This window comes from Taudactylus pleione, unplaced genomic scaffold (assembly GCF_031769625.1).
Source record: "Taudactylus pleione unplaced genomic scaffold, aTauple2 ptg000479l, whole genome shotgun sequence".
In the NCBI taxonomy this organism is placed as follows: domain Eukaryota; kingdom Metazoa; phylum Chordata; class Amphibia; order Anura; family Myobatrachidae; genus Taudactylus; species Taudactylus pleione.
This window is the reverse complement of record NW_028284881.1, coordinates 14,868,933-14,888,650: the sequence shown is the minus strand read 5'-3', so window position 1 is coordinate 14,888,650 and position 19,718 is coordinate 14,868,933.

Below are 19,718 nucleotides of genomic sequence, written 5' to 3'. Positions count from 1 at the left end.
CCAGTAGCAGCATCTCAGAAATACCAGCTCGTTCCAAGGCAGGCTACGCTGTGTATCACCGGTTTCAGTAAGAGGCACACCGCCGACAACATCTTAGAGAAACTGAGGGAAATCATTGCCCAGTGGCTTACCCCACTTAGACTCTCCTGGGGATTTGTGATATCTGACAACGCCACCAATATTGTGCGGGCATTACATCTAGGCAAATTCCGGCACGTCCCATGTTTTGCTCACACAATAAACTTGGTGGTGCAGAATTTTCTGAAAAGCAACAGGGGCGTGCAGGAGACGCGTTGGGTGGCCCAAAAAATTTCTGGTCACTTTCGCCATTCAGCGACTGCGTGCCGAAGACTGGAGCGCCAGCAAACACTCTTGAACCTGCCCCGCCATCACCTGAAGCAAGATGTTGTGACGCGGTGTAACTCAACCCTCTATATGCTTCAGAGGATGGAGGAGCAGCAAAAGGCCATTCAAGCCTATACATCCACCTATGACATAGGCAAAGGAGGGGGTACGCACCTGACTCAAGCACAGTGGAGAATGATTTCCGTGTTGTGCAAGGTTCTCCAGCCCTTCGAACTTGCCACACGTGAAGTCAGTTCAGACACTGCCAGCTTGAGTCAGGTCATTCCCCTCATCAGGCTTTTGCAGAAGCAGCTGGAGAAAGTGAAGGAGGAGCTAAGATGGAGCGATTCCGCTCGGCATGTGGGATTTGTGGATGAAGCCCTTCATTCGCTTTGCCAGGATTCCAGGGTGGTCATTCTGTTGAAATCAGACCACTACATTTTGGCCACCGTGCTCGATCCTAGGTTTAAAGCCTATGTGGTGTCTCTCTTTCCGGCCGACACAAGCCTGCAGAGGTGCAAAGACCTGCTGGTGAAAACACTGTCAGCTGAAGCAGAACGTGACACGTCAACAGCTCCTTCTTCATTTTCTCCCGCAACTGGGGCTGCCAGGAAACAACTTAGGTATCCTAAGCAACCCGCTGGCGGTGATGCAGGGCAGGCAGGACCAAGTTTGGACATCTGGTCCAGACTGAAGGACCTGCCAACAATTTCTGACATGTCTACTGTCACTACATATGATACTGTCACCATTGACAGAATGGTGGAGGATAACATCGGTGACAGCATCCAAGTAGGCATGTCAGACAGTCCATATCTGTACTGGCAGGAAAAAGAGGCAATTTGGAGGACCCTGTACAAACTGGCTCTATTTTACCTGAGTTGCCCCCCCCTCCAGTGTGTACTCCAAAAGAGTGTTTAGTGCAGCCGGGAACCTTGTCAGCGAAAGGCGTAGGAGGTTGCTTCCAAAAAATGTGGAGAAGATGATGTTAATCAAAATGAATTATCAACTCTTCCAGGGAGACCAGCCTCCAGAACATACAGAGGGACCTGTGGTGGTGGATTCCAGTGGGGACGAGTTAATACTCTGTGAGGATGAGGATTTACACAACACTGAAGAGGATGATGAATCGGCGGATGAGGAGGATGAGGACGACATCTTGCCTCCGTAGAGCCAGTTTGTGCAGGGACAGATTAATTGCCAGCTTGTTTTGTGGGGGCCCAAACGAACCAATCATTTCAGCCACAGTTGTGTGGCAGACCCTGGCGCTGAAATGATTGCTTTGTTAAAGTGTGCATGTCCTGTTTATACAACATAAGGGTGGGTGGGAGGGCCCAAGGACAATTCCATCTTGCACCTCTTTTTTTTCTTTGCATTATGTACAGTTTGGGGCCTAGTTTTTCAAACTGCCATCCTGTCTGCCACTGAAGTATCACTCCTAGATGTTTGTGCCGCCCACTCGTGTCGCTTAGCATAGTCATCCAGCTACCTCGGTGCAACCTTTTGGACATAAAAACACTATTGTGAGGTGTGAGGTGTTCAGAATAGACTGGAAATTAAGGTTATTGAGGTTAATAATAGCATAGGAGCAGAAAAACCAACACATTCTGTGATTTTAGCTGTTTTTATGCTTTTTAAAAAAAAATACAGATCCAAAACCCAGAACCCAAAACACGGAAGGGTGGTTTTGGCAAAACCAATCCAGATCCAAAACACGAAGAAAGATCCAGATCCAAAACCAAAACACGAAAAGTGGCTGGTGCACACCCCTAATATATATATATATATATATATATATATATATATATATATATATATATAAAAACAACCACTAACACTTCCTGAAGCAGAAAAGTGTAAAATCCAGAACTCATGTTTAGTAGATAGAAATGTTCCTGAGGAAATCTGTAATTACACTTTAAACGGACGTCAGGCATGTTGCAATGCTGTTGTGAATAAAGGAATATTTCTACCTACTAAACGTGAGTGCTGGTTTTTACACTTTGCTGCTCAAGGAAGTGTTAGTGGTTTATGTTTTGTTTAGGACCATGCACCCCCTTGCCTATTATGAAGGAGTGCTACCTTATCTGATCTCATATATATATATATATATATATATATATATAATTATTATACATACACATACCCATACTCCATCATTAGAAATCACACCCCAAATCAGAGTCCCTCTCCCTTATTAAAATTATACCAGAGTTCTGCCTCCCCACTCACTCATAAACATCATATCCTAAATCCATCATTGCAAAACATGTCCCAAATCTGCAATTCCCCCACTCACTGATTAAAACCCTGCACTCTCTCCCCACCTATTGTTAAATATCAGAATATCTTATCCTCCCCCTGGCTGCCTTTGGTTGGTCCTGCCATCTCATAGTCCTGATCCTGAATCCCACAGCTTCCTGTGCTCTGATTGGTGAATAGTTGCAGCCATCCAGTAATCAGTGTGTGAATACATCCCACCACTGTGGTTAATGGCTCCAGCCATCCACCAATCAATCAGCATCACACAGCGGCACCCCACTGACTGCAGCCAAACAGAGCTGCTGGCCGCCAGATGCTGTGTGAGTGTCAGTGACAGGCAGAAATATGCTTCCCGACTGCTCTCATTGTATTTACAAATACAATCGGGGTGACCGGGGAACAGAGCCGTAACTACACTTTTTGGTGCCCTGGGCCAGAAAGAGCATTGGTGCCCCCTCCCCCGTTTTTCAAATAGGGAGATATGATGTGCAACCCAAAAAGGGGTTTGGTCTCATGGGCTGCCATCAAAAATTGTGGCAGCCCATGTGTAAGGTGTCTAACTTTCATGTGAGAGGTGATTGGTTGAGTCCCGAGTATGGTATAAATAAAAGAGGATGTGACTGAAGGTGCTTGGGGAGGTGGCCAGATGGTGTGGGGGTCAGCCAGGGAGGAGATAGGGGCGGCCAGGAGATGTCGATGATAAAAAAAAGGGGAAGCTACAAGAGAGAATGATTATAAACATAAAATTGACAGGCCTGAATGGTGCCCCCTGCCCTGTGGTTACTGGTTCCTGAGGACTGAGTTTTTGAAAGACTGATCTACATTAAACTGTGCTTGCTTTTAGCCTCTTTCTCTGTCTTTTTGACTTTACCTATCTGATCTGCATGAAAGTTTACTTACATGACTTAGAAGAACTGACATTAAATAATTAGTAGCCCTTGTATCCTCCTTAACCACTCATAGTTTAGCTATGCACATACAAGTAAAAAGATAATTTATTAAATATGCATAGTATTAAGTTAATTGATGGGATAATTGGAGGGGGGATATGGTTGTTTATGAAATGTAAATAGGATTTAATATTGGGACATGATGGGAGAAAATAGACCTATTTAATAAATTTAATATGTGTTCATTTAATGTAATGGCAGCATTTTTTAAGTATATATGCTATTAATGAAATGTTGGAGCTGGTTGCAGGGCTGAAGGCCTACTTTTTAAACATTTTTACTATTGATTTTAATTCAGGTGTGGTTGGGGGAGCTAAGCCTAGAGCAGAGGCAGAGGTTCCCAAACTCTGCCATTACAGTCCAGGTTTTAAGGATATCCATGCTTGGGCACAGGTGACTTAACAGCCCCTCAGTCAATTTGATTTAACAATCTGGGCTCAAGCATGGATATCCTTAAAACCTAGACCGTAATGGCTGAGTTTTGGAACCTCTGGCCTAGAGTATTCATTAATTAACAAGCTTTCAATATTTCATGTACCTATCCTTTTTCAAAACAGGGATCCAACATTATGGCCAAGATTTATCAATGAGTGATATTCTTGTTATCACTCGTTACTAATCTTAAATGGTGCTCCAACCAATCAGCTCCTACAGTAACTGTCATTTTTCAAACACAAGACAGGAACTATTTGGTTGGAGCACCATTTAAGATTAGTAACAAGTGATAACAAGAATATTACATGTTGATATATCAGGCCCTTAAGCACAATCTAGGAGAGAGCAAAACAGTCTGCTAACATACCTAAGTTTGGTGGACCAATCACCAGTTTGGGTGACTGCCCCACTCATTAAAGGTCCGCCCGCTCCTACTGCCTTTCCCCACTACTACCCCCGTGTAATACAGTGTTATGACAGGGGCGGACTGAGCTGGGGGGCATGGCGCCATCTGTCCCCCAGGCTGGAACGTTTTTGGTGTTTCAGGTCCGCCCGCAGCTGCGCTCTGCTTGTACAGGGCATAGCTGCGGGAGGCAGAGGAATGCATGCTTCTTCCCGGGCCCTGGTGGTTTGTTTCCCCCTTTTGCCTGCGATGCTGAACTTAGTGATCAGCAGGTGCAGGCTATCATCAACTTGCGGCTGGGGAGCCGGGACATGTTGTCCCAGCACAATAAAGTTGATATTGTTTAGTTGTTGGGTGAGCGCGCATGACATCATGACGGACGCTTGCTTCCACAGATGAACAGAGGAGCAACTGCCGCAATGAAGAGCTCAGGAGAGACCAGGCCAGGATAGGACAGGTAAGTGGCTGCTGGAGAGAAGGGGAAGGAGCTGAGGGAGGCCGTGGGGTGGGAGACAAAAGGTGAGAGCTGAAGACCATGGAGACACGCAGGAGGAGAGGAGCTGGGACCATGGAGACACACGGGGGAGAGGAGCTGGGACCATGGAGACACACAGGTGGAGAGGAGTTGGGACCATGGAGAGACACATGGGGAGAGGAGCTGGGACCATGGAGACACACAGGGGGAGAGGAGCTGGGACCATGAAGACACACGGGGGAGAGGAGCTGGGACCATGGAGACACACGGTGGAGAGGAGTTGGGACCATGGAGACAGACATGGGGAGAGGAGCTGGGACCATGGAGACACACAGGGGGAGAGGAGCTGGGACCATGGAGACACACAGGGGGAGAGGAGTTGGGAACATGGAGACACACAGGGACCATTGCAGGGATCTTGGTATTCGCTCTATTGTTGGGGAGACAGAAAGAGGGCTGATTGGGGAGACAGAAGGGGGACTGAAGAGACAGAAGGGCACTCTGTGGAACTAGAGAGACACTCCAGGGCTGGAGTTTCAGAAACACAGGAGGGGAGGAGGGCCATGTCTGCTTTGTCAGTCCCAGACCCCACAATTTCAGATGGAAGTCCTGTCTGCCATCAAATTCTATGTATCTAAAGGTGCGTATCCACTAGCAGATAGTGGAACGACAGTACGATTATAACATTGTAATCGTACAGTCGTTCCTCTTCCCCTGCAGTGCCTACACTGAATGGAAACGACCAGTGGGAACACCAACATCCTAACTGGCGGCATCCTGATAGTAAATGGTGGGGTTAGGGGGAGGGTTAGGGTTAGGCACTCAGGGAGGATTAGAGTTAGGCACTATGGGGGAAGGGTTAGTTTAATGCAGTGGGAGGGTGGTTAGGTTGAAGATGCAGGGGGGCGGCTTAGGTTTAGGCTGCACGGGGGGAGGGTTTGGTTTAGAGGTAGGGATAAAGGTAGGGATAGGATACTTACCGACAGCTGTCGGTATCCTAACCCTGTCGGGATCCTGACCGCCGAGATCCTGAGCGCCGGCATCCTGTACCCAACCCACATTTTGGATGCCAAATTCAGATGGATCTTTTGCTCCTAGCATGGTGTTGGTGTAAGTGCCAATGTTATTGATGATGGCTGCTCGTGTATAGAAATAGTGGGGTGTGAGATGCAAATGAATTTGGAAATGCATATAGTTGCATTAGCATACCACTCTAATCCATTCGCATTTGGAATGCAATGGCCAGATTCAGACTACAGTGTATTTATTGCATTATTAGGTTGTATAAACATAGGTTAATGTAAATTCTGTATTGAGTACTAACACATATGCCTAACACTTGCGTATTCTGTGGAATATCTTACAGTATATCAACACCATGCATTCATCAGGTGTACATACACATTGGTATGCCCGATGGAAGCAGAGGCATACTTACCTACTCTCCCCCTGAAAGTGCTGGAGACTCACAATTTTTCAGGTAGTCCCCTGACCCCCAGGAGAGTGGGTGTATATCCCATTCTGCACACTTCCTAGTGAAGTTGAGATAAAGGTGGGAATCACTGGTCCGTATGGAGGAGGTGGGGATAAAATGTTGATAATTGCAATATTTTAGCCTCTGACCTTCATCACGAATCCGCAATGACGTGAGACCTCGGTGCCGTACCCACTAAGTGGCCAGCTGCATCTCCTCTCTAGGCTTCTCCCGGGGAGGAGCAACAAAAAGTAGGCAAGTATGAGGTCTAGCGTGGAGCCATGACACAAGGAGCCCCCCATACTGTGCCTGGGAAGGAGGCGTGACCAGCATGTGAGGGAATTTAAAAAATGGCTCATTAACAAAGTCACACCACGGTTATAAATAACTTGAAAAGTCCTTACACAAAATCACAGTCTTCACGGGAAATGTTTTCAATATTCACTTTAATTTCATATGATTTGACGAAGCAAAAAATCCTCAAGTAATGTTTGAATCTCAAAAAGAAGTGAAAAAAAAAGAACAAATAGTACAATAAAGCAATATTGCTATATAAACAATCAGATTTATTTATACAATGCACTCCAATTCTATAAATGAAAAACAGCATATATCACCATATCCAAGGTGAAATCCTTTAAGGTCGCCAGTGATCAGAAATACGGATAGGTACCCTTCCAAACATTACTTGAGGATTATTTGCTTTGTCAAATCATATGAAAATGATAGTGGATATTGAATACATTTCCCGTGAAGACCATGATTTTGTGTAAGGACTTTGCAAGTTATTTCTAACCGTGGTGAGGACTTGTTAATGCGCCATTGTGAGACATTATATTTTTTGATAACGGATTGCTTTAAAAGTGTGGTGGAGGCTTTTTGTGTGCAGCTAAATACAAGGGTTTGCGCACTTTAGATCACCTGTATCTGTATATGAATATTAGTAGTGTGTGTAGCTCAGAATCAACCCCATATAGAGAATACAAAAAGGGTTTGGACTGATAGAAAAATGCACACATTGTGCATAGGTGTGCGCATGGGCGCTGAGAGAAGGGGGGAGCGGGTACAGTTTGCCCCGCCTCCCTCCCTCACAGTAGCTTAGCACACAGCTTGTGCTGGGCTGCAGTGTGAGACTGCTCACGGCTGCTACAGCAGCCGGAGCAGTCTCCTATGGCTGTGGGAGGGAGCGATCACACTGATCGCGCCACCCCCTGCTTAGTGCCGGGCTGGGGGGCTTACAGCACCCCCCTCCCTGACGCGCTGCGTTGCAAAAGTGTTATTTTTTTAGTTTTTTTCAAGGGGGCGTGGCTCCGTCCCCAGCGATTAGGCCACGCCCTCTCCTTTACCCAGTTCCGGCCAGGCTCTCTACGGCCCTGGGTGTGCGTGTGTGTGGGGGGGTACATCCCCAACTTTCTTGAATCACAACACCCTCGAATGTCTGAAATGTTTCATGGTACCCCTAAGCCAAAAGTTTCTTGAGAAATTCAGAAAGAGTTATTAAGTTAAGTAAATTGCACTTAGGTCCAGTTATGTGGTGGTGGACAGAGTTGTGTTTCTGCCAGGCCACATACAGTATTTTATGAATGACAGTCACCAGCACTTGTTTTTCTCTATTACGTGGAACATAAATGATTTCATTTGGTCCTAGACCTCTAACCCATAGCACCTCTGCAAGTGCCCTGTGGCATCCTGTTTGGGATACCACTGAATTAGCTGAAGAATGAGGGAAGCAGGGGGAGGAGCTGAGGTGCTCAGGAACTTGAAGGAGCAGCTAGTAGTAAGAGAGAAGGAGAGCTGGGGTTGCAGCATGTGCACAGGATGATTTGCACGATTATGGAAACAGTGGTTATTTGTCTAGTTATGCGGTGGAAATGGGGACGCTCTTGCTGGTGCCCATGAAATTTCATCTCCATTCCACCGGGGAAAGGCTCCTGAATATCTATTAATCTTTTTTTTTTTTTACCCATAGTTATTAGATTACTAATCCTCCCATGAGCTGTGCTCAGAGAATGAGCTCCACCCACTACACACTTGGCTATAAGTAGTAAACTTTTTGATATGCTCGTATCACACGATGCATCCGACATTAAATACGCACATAGGCCTATGGCGCACATAGGAAATGATGCACGCAAGAAAAAGCCTAAGTAACCACCCCTAAATGAGCCCCTTAAACATTTCCATACATACATAATATGTCTATAACTTCAAATATACAAAGATTCAGGGAAAAAATATTTATCACTTTCTTACAAAAGCACTTTTTGCAAAATTCAATATGTATAGAGTTTTGTTCTACTTTAATGTTTTAAATCGGCGAGATTTGCCACTGCCAGAAAAGTTTGTTACGTCCTATCAACAATGACATGCAGGTAATGGGTCATATATATTAAAATGACACTCACGAGCACAGCTCATTGTATTGACTGAGCACAGTGTGAAAAGAGCCACAGAATACAGCCAAAGCTGCTCCTTAAGATTAACAGCACACTGTCAGAAGATTAGATCCTGGCTGTGAAGTTCTGATGATCAGAACGGAATCACCTGGACATCAACCTCTAAGATTGTTTGAGCAGTTCAGACATGTTGTACATCCGCTGATTATAGATTATCAATACGTAGGCCAGCAGTGTCCCAAAGGCATTTGCTTTTAACCTTCACAATGCCCTTGTGAGGTTAATCGAACGTTAACACAATGTTTATTATAGCAGTGAAATGCCCAAATCAGGAATACACTTCTGAAAATGTAAATACAAACAGTAGATTAACAGAAAAATGTCATTAAAAGAATAAAAACATTATCATGCCTTAGTTAAAGTTTATGATGCCTTTATTTTTGTTCTAGGATGCACCACTACATTTGCCTTTTTTTCGCCTACCACCCTAAATCATACAGTGGGGTGATGAGACAGACAGGTGCAACGTGCACCTACTGTATGTCCACCATTATCCCAAGTGTTATGTAAAGAAAATTTTATGGGAGTCACTTACAACCTGAATTTAGTAAGACATACAGTATATGGTGGAATGCACCAAGCATCGCATATTGCATTCGATGCATCTCGCCACTCATCGCATGCAGACCAGCATAAATAACGCCGGTATGCATGAATAAAATCACAAAGGATTTCCGGGAATATGATTCAGAAGTCCTTCCTGTCCATGCATGGAGTGACGCACACGCCGCAGGGGGTGCTGAGAGGGATCCGATTGGATCCCTCTCAGGGGGAGTCGTGAATAGAATCCCAAAGGCTTATATTGGGCAACATCATCAAAAGATGGCATTGCCCACCACATCCAAGCCCTGAAAAGTATTACATTCCATAGCTTGGTGCATAGGTGGTAAACATCTTCACCACCAGCACCTCATCAACAATATCCTCCATAATGATCGGAACTAGTCCTGCATCCAATTTAATAAGGCTAACTCAGTCCTCTCCTATCCTGGATTTCTCAGAAGAATCCTTGAGCGCTACACCTGCTGCTGCTGGGAGTGGATCTTTAGCCCAGAAGGGGACCAGGAAGACTACTAGTAGTAGTAGTTCTAAAAAACAATTGACTGTTAAACAATCCTTTGCAAGGGGGAGCAAGTATGACACCATTCACCCATGATGCCATAACATCTGTGAGGTGCACAGCTGTGAGGTGATCAAATTTGACTGTAAATGACTGGAAATAAATGTTATTAAGGTTAATAATACTGTAGGAACAAAAACAGGCCCAAATTATGTGATTTCAGCTGTTTTAATGATTTCTTTGAAAAAATACAGATCCAAAACCAAAACACGAAAGGGTGGTTTTGCAAAACCAAATCCAGATCCAAGACCTTGAAGGAGATACAGATCCAAAACCAAAACACGGGGGTCGGCGCATATCCCTAATATAACCCTGTGGCTACAGTCCAGGCAGGCAGGGCCGGATTAAGCCTTTGGGGGGCCCGGGGCACTTAAGACAGGGGGCCCTCCCCCTCTTGTCAGCACCGGTCCCTGGCTGTGCCCATTGTGTGTGTGGGTCCACACCGCACACCCTACACCCATATTATATTAAACTTACCTCTCTGGAGTCCTGCGTCGGCCTGCCCTGAAGACAGAAATCACCAGGAAAATGTGCTGCAGCCATTTTCCTAGAGATTTGCGCATGAGCAATAGAGAAGTCTCCAGGAACATAGTGGGTACGCCATGTTCCTAGAGACTGAGCATGCACAGTACACTCTCACACATAGCAGGGGTTACTGTGCTGTTGGAGAAGGGGGGGAGGGGGCCCGCACAGAAGCTGCACACTGTTCACTACTCTCTTAAACTGCCCATGGGTGTAAATACTTTTGTAAGGCCCATAGTTATGTTTTCAAGGGGTTCCCTTTCAAGGTGCACACACTTTCCCTTTAGCCAGTATAGAATAAAGGAAGCAGCAATTCCCTGTACCTACATCCACTTATTATCACTGCTTCCATGTGACAAGATGCCTTAAAGTGTTATGGGGCATAAACATTAGTACAAAATAAGAAATACATTTTGTACACAGGGATATGAGATTTTACATTTCATGGCAGTGTGTAAGGGACATGGGCCCCCCTGCCACAGTGAGCTCTGCGTCAGCCTGCGCTGCTGCAGACTGTAACATTCACTACTGTGTGGGGTGGGTGCTCACCTCTCCATAGTCCAGACTCCAAACTAGTTTGCTTTACATTCTTTTCAGCAGAGTGCAGCTGCTTTCAGATGTGTGTGTTCTCTCACTGTTCATGTTCAGTCTCCAGTCCGCCTGGTTCGTCTCTCTACAGTGACGCTTGTAGGAGTGGTCCCTGCAAGCCAGACAGCTGCTACTGTAGCTGTGACTGTGTAACTCTTTGTGCAGCATGGCTGTGTGCAGGGAGCAGGGGAACTTTATGAAAGCCTGCACACCCTCTGCATCTACTATAGCCGGCCAGGCAGTAAGCAGAGAATGTTGTCTGGACGCTCTAGTGCCAGAGCTGGGTCAGAGAAGCTCTGGCTGGGGGGCCCCCCCTCTCTCAGGGGGCCCGGGGGTACTCACCCCCTGTGCCCCCCCTTAATCCGGCTCTGCAGGCAGGAATAGAGCTGTGACATAAAAATAATAATAATTACTGTTTGGTGTGCTTTGTTCACGTGCATATATAAAGCAAGCCTTGTGGCTCCAGTCAGGGGCTGGCTGGCAACTTTCAGCCTGGGGGCAAACACAAGCAAGTGGCCCCGGCTTTTCTATCAGCACACTGTGAAGCATTCCGGAACTTGGCCCTGATAGGCTACTATAGGGTAATGGCATTACCCTATAGGGTACAATTTAGCAAATTCTTCTAGAGCGGGGTGCTCCGGATCTGATAGCCGCGCATGCACAGTGTTGTGCGCTGTGGACCTGAACCAGGAAGCAGTGTGATAGTATTACACTATGACACTGCTTCCAGATCTTTAACAGGACAGGCTCTCATCGGAGCCCATCTCCTGGCAAATGTATGTTAAAATATTAATATACACATTACAAATTTGTCAAAAAATATTTATCACATCCAATTTAAAAATGTGGATTGTGATAAATATGCCCCTTAGTAACAGAAAATTGTGCTTACCTGCTCTCCTTAGGTTCAGTTTTGTGGCGTTGAACGCGATTGATCATCCATCCATCCACACTAAGGGCCATAAACAATTAGCTGCGAAAAAAGCAAAAACTTAACGTCAGAGAAGTTTTTGCAAAATTCGCGTGTTTTGGTGCGATATTTTCGTGTATTTTTTTCTAAGCGCACTCCCATTTTTCGAACTACAAAGACGTGAAAATGCATTTGCACGACAAACTAGCGAAAAGTACAGGTGAATTTGGGGAAATCGGTCTGTACCCCATAAAAAGCCTAAATGACATAGTAAATCATAATATAAGTGTATTAGTGACCCTAAAAAAAAGTATTTGGGGTTCTTAAACTGAGTTTAATGGCTGTTTTATGCATATTTGTATAACATTGGAAAAATGATAAAACACAAGTTTTTTGGCCCAAAATAAATACTACACTTAAATTAGGTATACATGAAAACGGGTGCAAGTATATTTTGTGTCCTAAAGGTGCGTGGAAAAATACACCTGGTGCAGCCACCTACAATGTTTAAAATACATGTCCCATCCATAGAGCCCCCCAAGATATCTGACCTTTTACTTGAAATCCATTTTCCAACACTTTAATATTTCACCCCAAAATAATGTCATTATTGGCCAAATGAAACTAATTAAAAAAATATTTTTGCCTAAGTTGCCATTAGGGACATAGGGGTCCCCACATTTTTAACCAAAAATAGGGATTTTGTAAATTTTTTCACCTGCCCTGAGAGAGTGAAAACAGTTAGCAATTTTTTGTCTATGGAGTTTTTGCACATGAAAAAAACTTCGGCAATAGCATTGCACGACACGCAGTTTTGTGCGAAAACTTTGCACCTGTGAACACTTATAGCCAAAACACGGCTTTTCGTGGCTAATTGGATATGGACTTAATTCTGATTGCAGCCACCAGCCACGCTGTAAGGGGAAAGGGGCACACATGCGGGGAGGGAGGCACATGTGAGTAAAGAGGGCAGAGGCACAGATGGGAAGGGTTGTGTAGCAGAAATTTATCAGACAATAATGAGAGACTGAAGGGGAAAAGTTGACAGTGGGAGAGACGACAGAGGGAGAGCAGACAGTGATTGATACTGCAGGTGAGAATGGGACAGTGAGAGAGACAGCAAGGGAAAAAGGTACAGTGAGAGACGGCAGGGGTTAAGGGGACACGAGGAGATACTGCAGGGGACAAAGGGACAGTGAGGGAGACTGCAGGGGAGAAAGGGACAGTGAGGGAGACTGCAGGGGAGAAAGGGACAGTGAAGGAGACTGCAGGGGAGAAAGGGACAGTGAGGGAGACTGCAGGGGAGAAAGGGACAGTGAGGGAGACTGCAGGGGAAAAAGGGACAATGTGAGAGACTGCAGGGAAGAAGGGGACAGTGAGGGAGACTGCAGGGGAGAAAGGGACAGTGAGGGAGACTGCAGGGGAGAAAGGGACAGTGAAAGAGACTGCAGGGGAGAAAGGGACAGTGAGAGAGACTGCAGAGGAGGAGACTGTTAGAGAGACTGCAGGGGAGAATGGGACAGTGAGAGAGACAGCAAGGGAAAAAGGTACAGTGAGAGATGGCAGGGGATAAGGGGACGGGGAGATACTGCAGGGTAGAAAGGGACAGTGAGACAGATTGCAGGGGAGAAAGGGATAGTGAGGGAGACTGCAGGGGAGAAAGGGACAGTGAGAGAGACTGCAGGGGAGAAAGGGACAGTGAGGGAGACTGCAGGGGAGAAAGGGACAGTGAGGGAGACTGCAGGGGAGAAAGGGACAGTGAGAAAGACTGCAGGGGAGAAAGGGACAGTGAGAGAGACTGCAGGGGAGAAGGTGACAGTGAGACAGATTGCAGGGGAGAAAGGGACAGAGAGAGACTACAAAGGAAAGGCAGTACCTCTGTGGTGTGGTGTGGTGTGGTGTGCTCTGCAGCTACAGTGCCAGCCTTCTTCTGTGCCATGCCAATGAAAGCAGGAACTCGGAGGAAGGAAGAGAAGAGAGGAAGAGAGCTGGGGGCGGGGCTACTGCAGAGCCGAGGAAGTGATGCTGATCTGGTGGGGGTGGCTGAGGGAAACATGTCTATGACAGGGGTTTCCTCCCAGGGGAGGTTCTTCCATCATAATACAGCCCTTCTGCAGTCACTGATCAGAGGAGCAGTTTGTAGTTTAAATCCCACACTCCATCTGCCCCTGTCCTAAACACTTGTAACTCCTGAACCTCCCTGACAGCCCCGTCTGTATAAGCCAGCCCCTTCTCAACCAAACTTCACTGTTCCACAGCCGACACTGACAGCCAGGAGGCAGATGGGGGAACTTTCCCGGCTGTCAGGCATAGTACACAGACAGCATTGCTGCGGCCCTAGTTCTGCACAATTGTACTGGCCTGGGGGGCAGATGGCACCCTGCCCCCCCGGCCCAGCCCGCCACTGGCTCCAGTCCACGCAGGAATAGAGCTGCAACATCAAAAAATAAATTAAATAATTGTATTGTTTTATGGTTTGGTGTGCTTTTTTCACTTGCATATATAAGCCATGTAGTGATCTGCGAATTGAAAAATGGATGTTGTTCAGTTTAGCGAAGAGCAACCAAATACTGTTTCTACAGCTGCTGCCACCAATCTACTAAAGCCAATGCCCAAGTGCATAGTAGGTCTAAGTCAGGGCATCTAAAATCAAAACAACAATATAAAGTGCTAAAGAAAAAAACATCTAATAACATGCCATTCACCACACACAGTGACAAGGAAAGACTGAGGCCTTGGTCTTTATTTATGAGTGGTGGTTCAGCAAGTGTCAGTGGGGCATCTTCCTCTGCCTCTCATGATGATGCAAAACATGTTGTAAAAAACTGAAAACCGCTAAGGCAGTAGAGCAAACTCTGTGTGTTCAGAAACCGAAATGTCATAAATCCCTGAGGAGAGTCTAAGTTTGTCAACGAGTGCTCACGCCTGACCATTCTGATACTGTTGTACTCGCAGAGAAGCTGACTTCCACCATTTCTGCTCCTTCTGCAAATGTGGGGATGAGCAGCACAAATGACATAGAAATTGAGGATGCCATTGAGGAAGTACAAAAGGATGAGGAGGATATTTATGTAGCTGACACTGGCGCAAATGAGGATGTTGATTGTGTAAGTCAGGCACCAGAGGAAGCAGGTCATGATAAGAGGAAGGCCATTGTCATGCCTGGGCATAGGACCAACAAATGCAGCTCTTATGTGTGGAATTATTTTACATAAAATCCTGACAACAATTGTCAAGCCATCTGTACTGTTTGTAAAACCACCGTAAATAGAGGAAGGTACATTAACCATCTAGGAACCTCCTCCCTATTACGTAATTTGCAGCACACTCATTAAAAAATGTTGACATCATCAGAAACTGGTGCTAAAAAAATAACAACAAGCAGTCCAGCATCAGCTAGCTCCCTTCTCTCAAGTTCAACTAGATCCCAGCACCTGCAATCTCTACTGCTAACTCCTTCATCCTCAATAGCCACAGTAATGATCGGAGGTGGTCCTGCATCCAATTTGTTAAGGCTAAGTGACTTCTCCCCTATTCAGGATTCCTCAGAAGAATCCTTCAACAGTAGGCCTGCTGCTGCGGAGGAGGATGGATCTTCATCCCAGAAGGGGACCAAGAAGACTAGTATTTTAAAAAAACAACTGACTGTGAAACAATCCTTTGCAATGGCATGCAAGTAAGACAGCTCTCATCCAGTCGCACAGTGGATCACTGATGCCATCACGGCTATGCTAGTATTAGATCTGCATCCAATATCTGATATTAATGCAGTGGGTTTCACACAGTTAATTGAGGTCCTGTGTCCCCAGTACCAAATTCCATCTTGGTTCTATTTTACCCGAAAAGCCATTCCTCGGCTGTACCAGGACATTAAAAAAAAACTAATTATTGGCCTACTAAATGCCAGTTTACCCACTGTCCACTTAACCACAGATAAGTGGAACAGGACAAACGCAAGATCACAAGACTGTAACAGTCCACTGGGTGGGTGAATCACCTTCAGTGCCACCAACAGCACCAGCAGAATCTAAGAAACCACAGCTCATTCATAAAGGCAGGCTACTCTGCACAGTCACCATAATGCTTCACTAAGAGGCATACTGCTGACAACCACTTAGAAAACTAAGTTATGTCATAGCAAAATGGCTTACCCCACTTGGACTCTCCTCAGGATTTGTGACTTCTGACAATGCCACCAATATTCTGAAAGCATTACAGCTTGGTGAATTCCAACATGTCCCATGTTTTGCCCAGACAATCAACTTGGTGGTACAGGGGTCTTTAAAAAATGACAGAGGCATGCAAAATTTTGGGACATTTTCACCATTCACCACCGCATGCAGGAGATTGCAGCAGCTGCACAAACAGTTGAATTTGCCCTGCCACCAACTGAAGCAAGAGGTGGTAACCAGGTGGAATTCCACCATTTATATGCTGCAGCGGATGGATGAACAGCAAAAAGCAATCCACAGCTATACAACAAGCCATGACATTGGGAGAAGAGGGGGAGTGTTCCTTAGTCCAGCACAGTCGAGAATGCTTTTCATCTTGTGCAAGGTGCTCAAACCTTTTGAAGTAGCCACTCGTCAAGTGAGTTCAGATACTGTTAGCTTGAGTCAGGTGATTCCCCTAATTAGGTTTTTGAAAAATCAGAGAAAAGAAACTGCGCTCTGATATTTATGTTGGGACATAGGAACAACACATTGATATGTTAAAAGAATTTAATGCTTAAGATAATAATAATAACAAAAAACAAAAACACATGATAGACACAATAAATATGACAAATTAGTCAGCCTGTTAGAAGCTCATAAAGGTATGTAGCAAACAGGAAATTGACAAGCATGCAAATATAGGAGTTGATCAGGCTCCCAGATCTATACACACTTTCCTGTGGTAGTGACTACACCATATACCTGTATAGGTGTGGGCTATATAATGCTGCAGCAAGTGAGTTTATTAAGGCACTAGTAAAGGCTGTAGCCACTGATTCCCAACAATGTATCAATGATGATATTAGTGGAACCTGTTGAAAAAATGCCAGTTTTGTATCAAAGTCATAAATGATGTGGCCAGTCTCAAGCGTGGATAATGAGGCTGACCATATATTCCAGAAGTAAGCCTGTATATAGTGCGTAGAAAAGTACCCTATTGTGCAATAGACAGTCACGCAAAATTCTGCTGGGTACTTAAATATTTGAGGCTGTCAATAAGTACCTGTAGATAGGGACCATGCCGTCCTTTACTCAGAGGAGATTGGAACTGAGAATTGTCAGTGCAGTTCAGCAAGATGTGCTAAGTATTGATGTCCGACAGGTCTGCAAACCGCTTGTTTTTCTCTTGTTCGGCGTCAGCACCCGTCCCGTGCTTACAGCCGCCGGGACCTCTGTCAGCAGCCACGTGACTCAGGTCCGTATCTGGAGTGGACACCGGAGGATGCTGATAGGGTAATGGTCTAGCGGTGGTTCAAATCTCACAGGAAAAAATTGCAGGCTAATTTTCAATGTAGCGGCACCTGGTTCCAAATGGGTAATAACTTCAGTGGCTTATATGGAGAGCAGCAACGCGTTTCAGCTACTACTGTAGCCTTTTTCAAGCTGTAATGCTCCCCTTCATGGCTAAATGATATATATAGTGTATCAGAATGGAGCCTATTGGGTAATTAGATAATTGTTTCACTAACCATCCAACTCTCCTTAACCCTTAATGATCGGTTCCAAAGAGATGTGTCCATATCATTTATCAATATAGTCTTAATATTCTTTACAACATCTTAGACACAATACATTCAATGAATATAAAAAAAAGAAAAATATTTATAGAAGCAACTAAAATCAATTAGTAATAAACGTATAATAATGAACATAGTACGCATATATAACCATGTGCATATAACACGTGTGTGTGCATACATGAGCACACCTATTACAGCCCCCATATGTCAACATGTGTGACCATATGTTTAGCTGTCTACCCTTATGTCCCAACAATAAACATGACAGAGTAATATAAACCATCGGAGGATATATAATATAATTAGAGCTTTATTATTAATGATTAATCGAAACATCGCCTGTGCAATGTCAACTACTTGGTGATATCCCGAGTAGTGCACCAAAAAAATGGAAAAGAGAGAGACAAGAAAAAATAGCCCATCTATATCTAACAAACAAACATTTACCTGAACCATTGATGGTCACCATCGAACAATAGCCTTCTAAATTCCAGTATATTGTTATCATAATAAATTGGACATAAACTGGAAATAGGTAAATAAATGAACAACTAGATTAGTGCACATACTATAAGATCGCATATGCATATATACACATACATGCACATAAGCATATATATATATATATATATATATATATACACATACACATGCGCACGTACATACATATATGTTAATATTGAATGGTGTTTATAAGTATAATGCTGATAATACTAATGGTAATACTGATGATATATTAGCATCAGTAGTGATACTATACTAATGAATGAGCACTAATTGTTCAAATATCATTATCAATCTTGATGGAATTGGTTGATCAATTAGAAACACCTGATATTAGACAATGTGGCTAAAAATGGGACTATCTCTAATAAGACCCAACCGATATATCAGAGAGAAACACTATGGGGAAAAGATTAATAATAATAATATCTGGTCATCTTTCTAATAGCCCAGAACAACTCGGGCGTATGTGTGAATGAACCGGGTGCAAGATAATGCACATACCCACTGCAAGCAAAGGATAAAGTAAAAAGGAAAGGGCGAGCCTTACATGATGCAATTATATTGATCGACATACTCAATATACCGATGAGAGGTGGTTGTACACATATATATATATATATATATATATATATACATACATTTACACACACATATATATACACATAAATAAATAAACATATACACACATACACATATATGTGGAGAGGGGTCTAAAATTCTCTTGAAGATGACAAGAGAATTGCAGGTTTTCTTTCCCCTAGCATCGGTCCACTGAGCGCACAGTACATATGGACCAGTACCAGCTGAACCCCCATACCTAACAGAGGAATTAATCACAGAACTCCAATGCTTCATTTAAGCCATCTGGGGATAGTGATTGAAGTCTGAAGATCCATTTGGATTCCGCTTCACAAAGAAGTTTATATCTATCCCCTCCTCTTACAGTTTTCTTTATATTCTGCACCCCCATAACTCTGAGACAATCAGGGTTATTAAGATGTGCCTCTGAAAAATGTCGAGAGACACTATGTGTCTCCTTACCTTTAATGATATTGAGTCTATGCTCGCGGAACCGTTCCTTCAGAGGGCGTGTGGTACGGCCCACGTACTGCATTGGGCAGTTACAGCTAAGTACATACACAACATAAGTAGACTCACAGTTAATAAAGGAATTTATTTCAAAATTGGCTCCTGTCTTAACCGATATTATATGCATACTTTTGTTGACAACATGTTTACATGTTAGGCATCTCGTATGATTGCAAGTGTAGCAACCTTGAGGTTTTTGGGGGATCCAGGTATCGATTTTTCCAGATGTTGTCTTATTGCTATAATAAGTACTTGGAGCCAAAAAACTTTTTAGATTTCTGTTCTTTTTAAATATAATACTCGGTTTAGGTGCAATAAAATTAGAGAGTATTGGGTCGGAATATAAGATCTTATAGTTCCTACTAATTATTGAGCTAATGCGTCTGGATTCGTTATTAAATTGGGAAATAAATGATAATGAAGTATCTTTTTTTGTACCAGTTTTGAT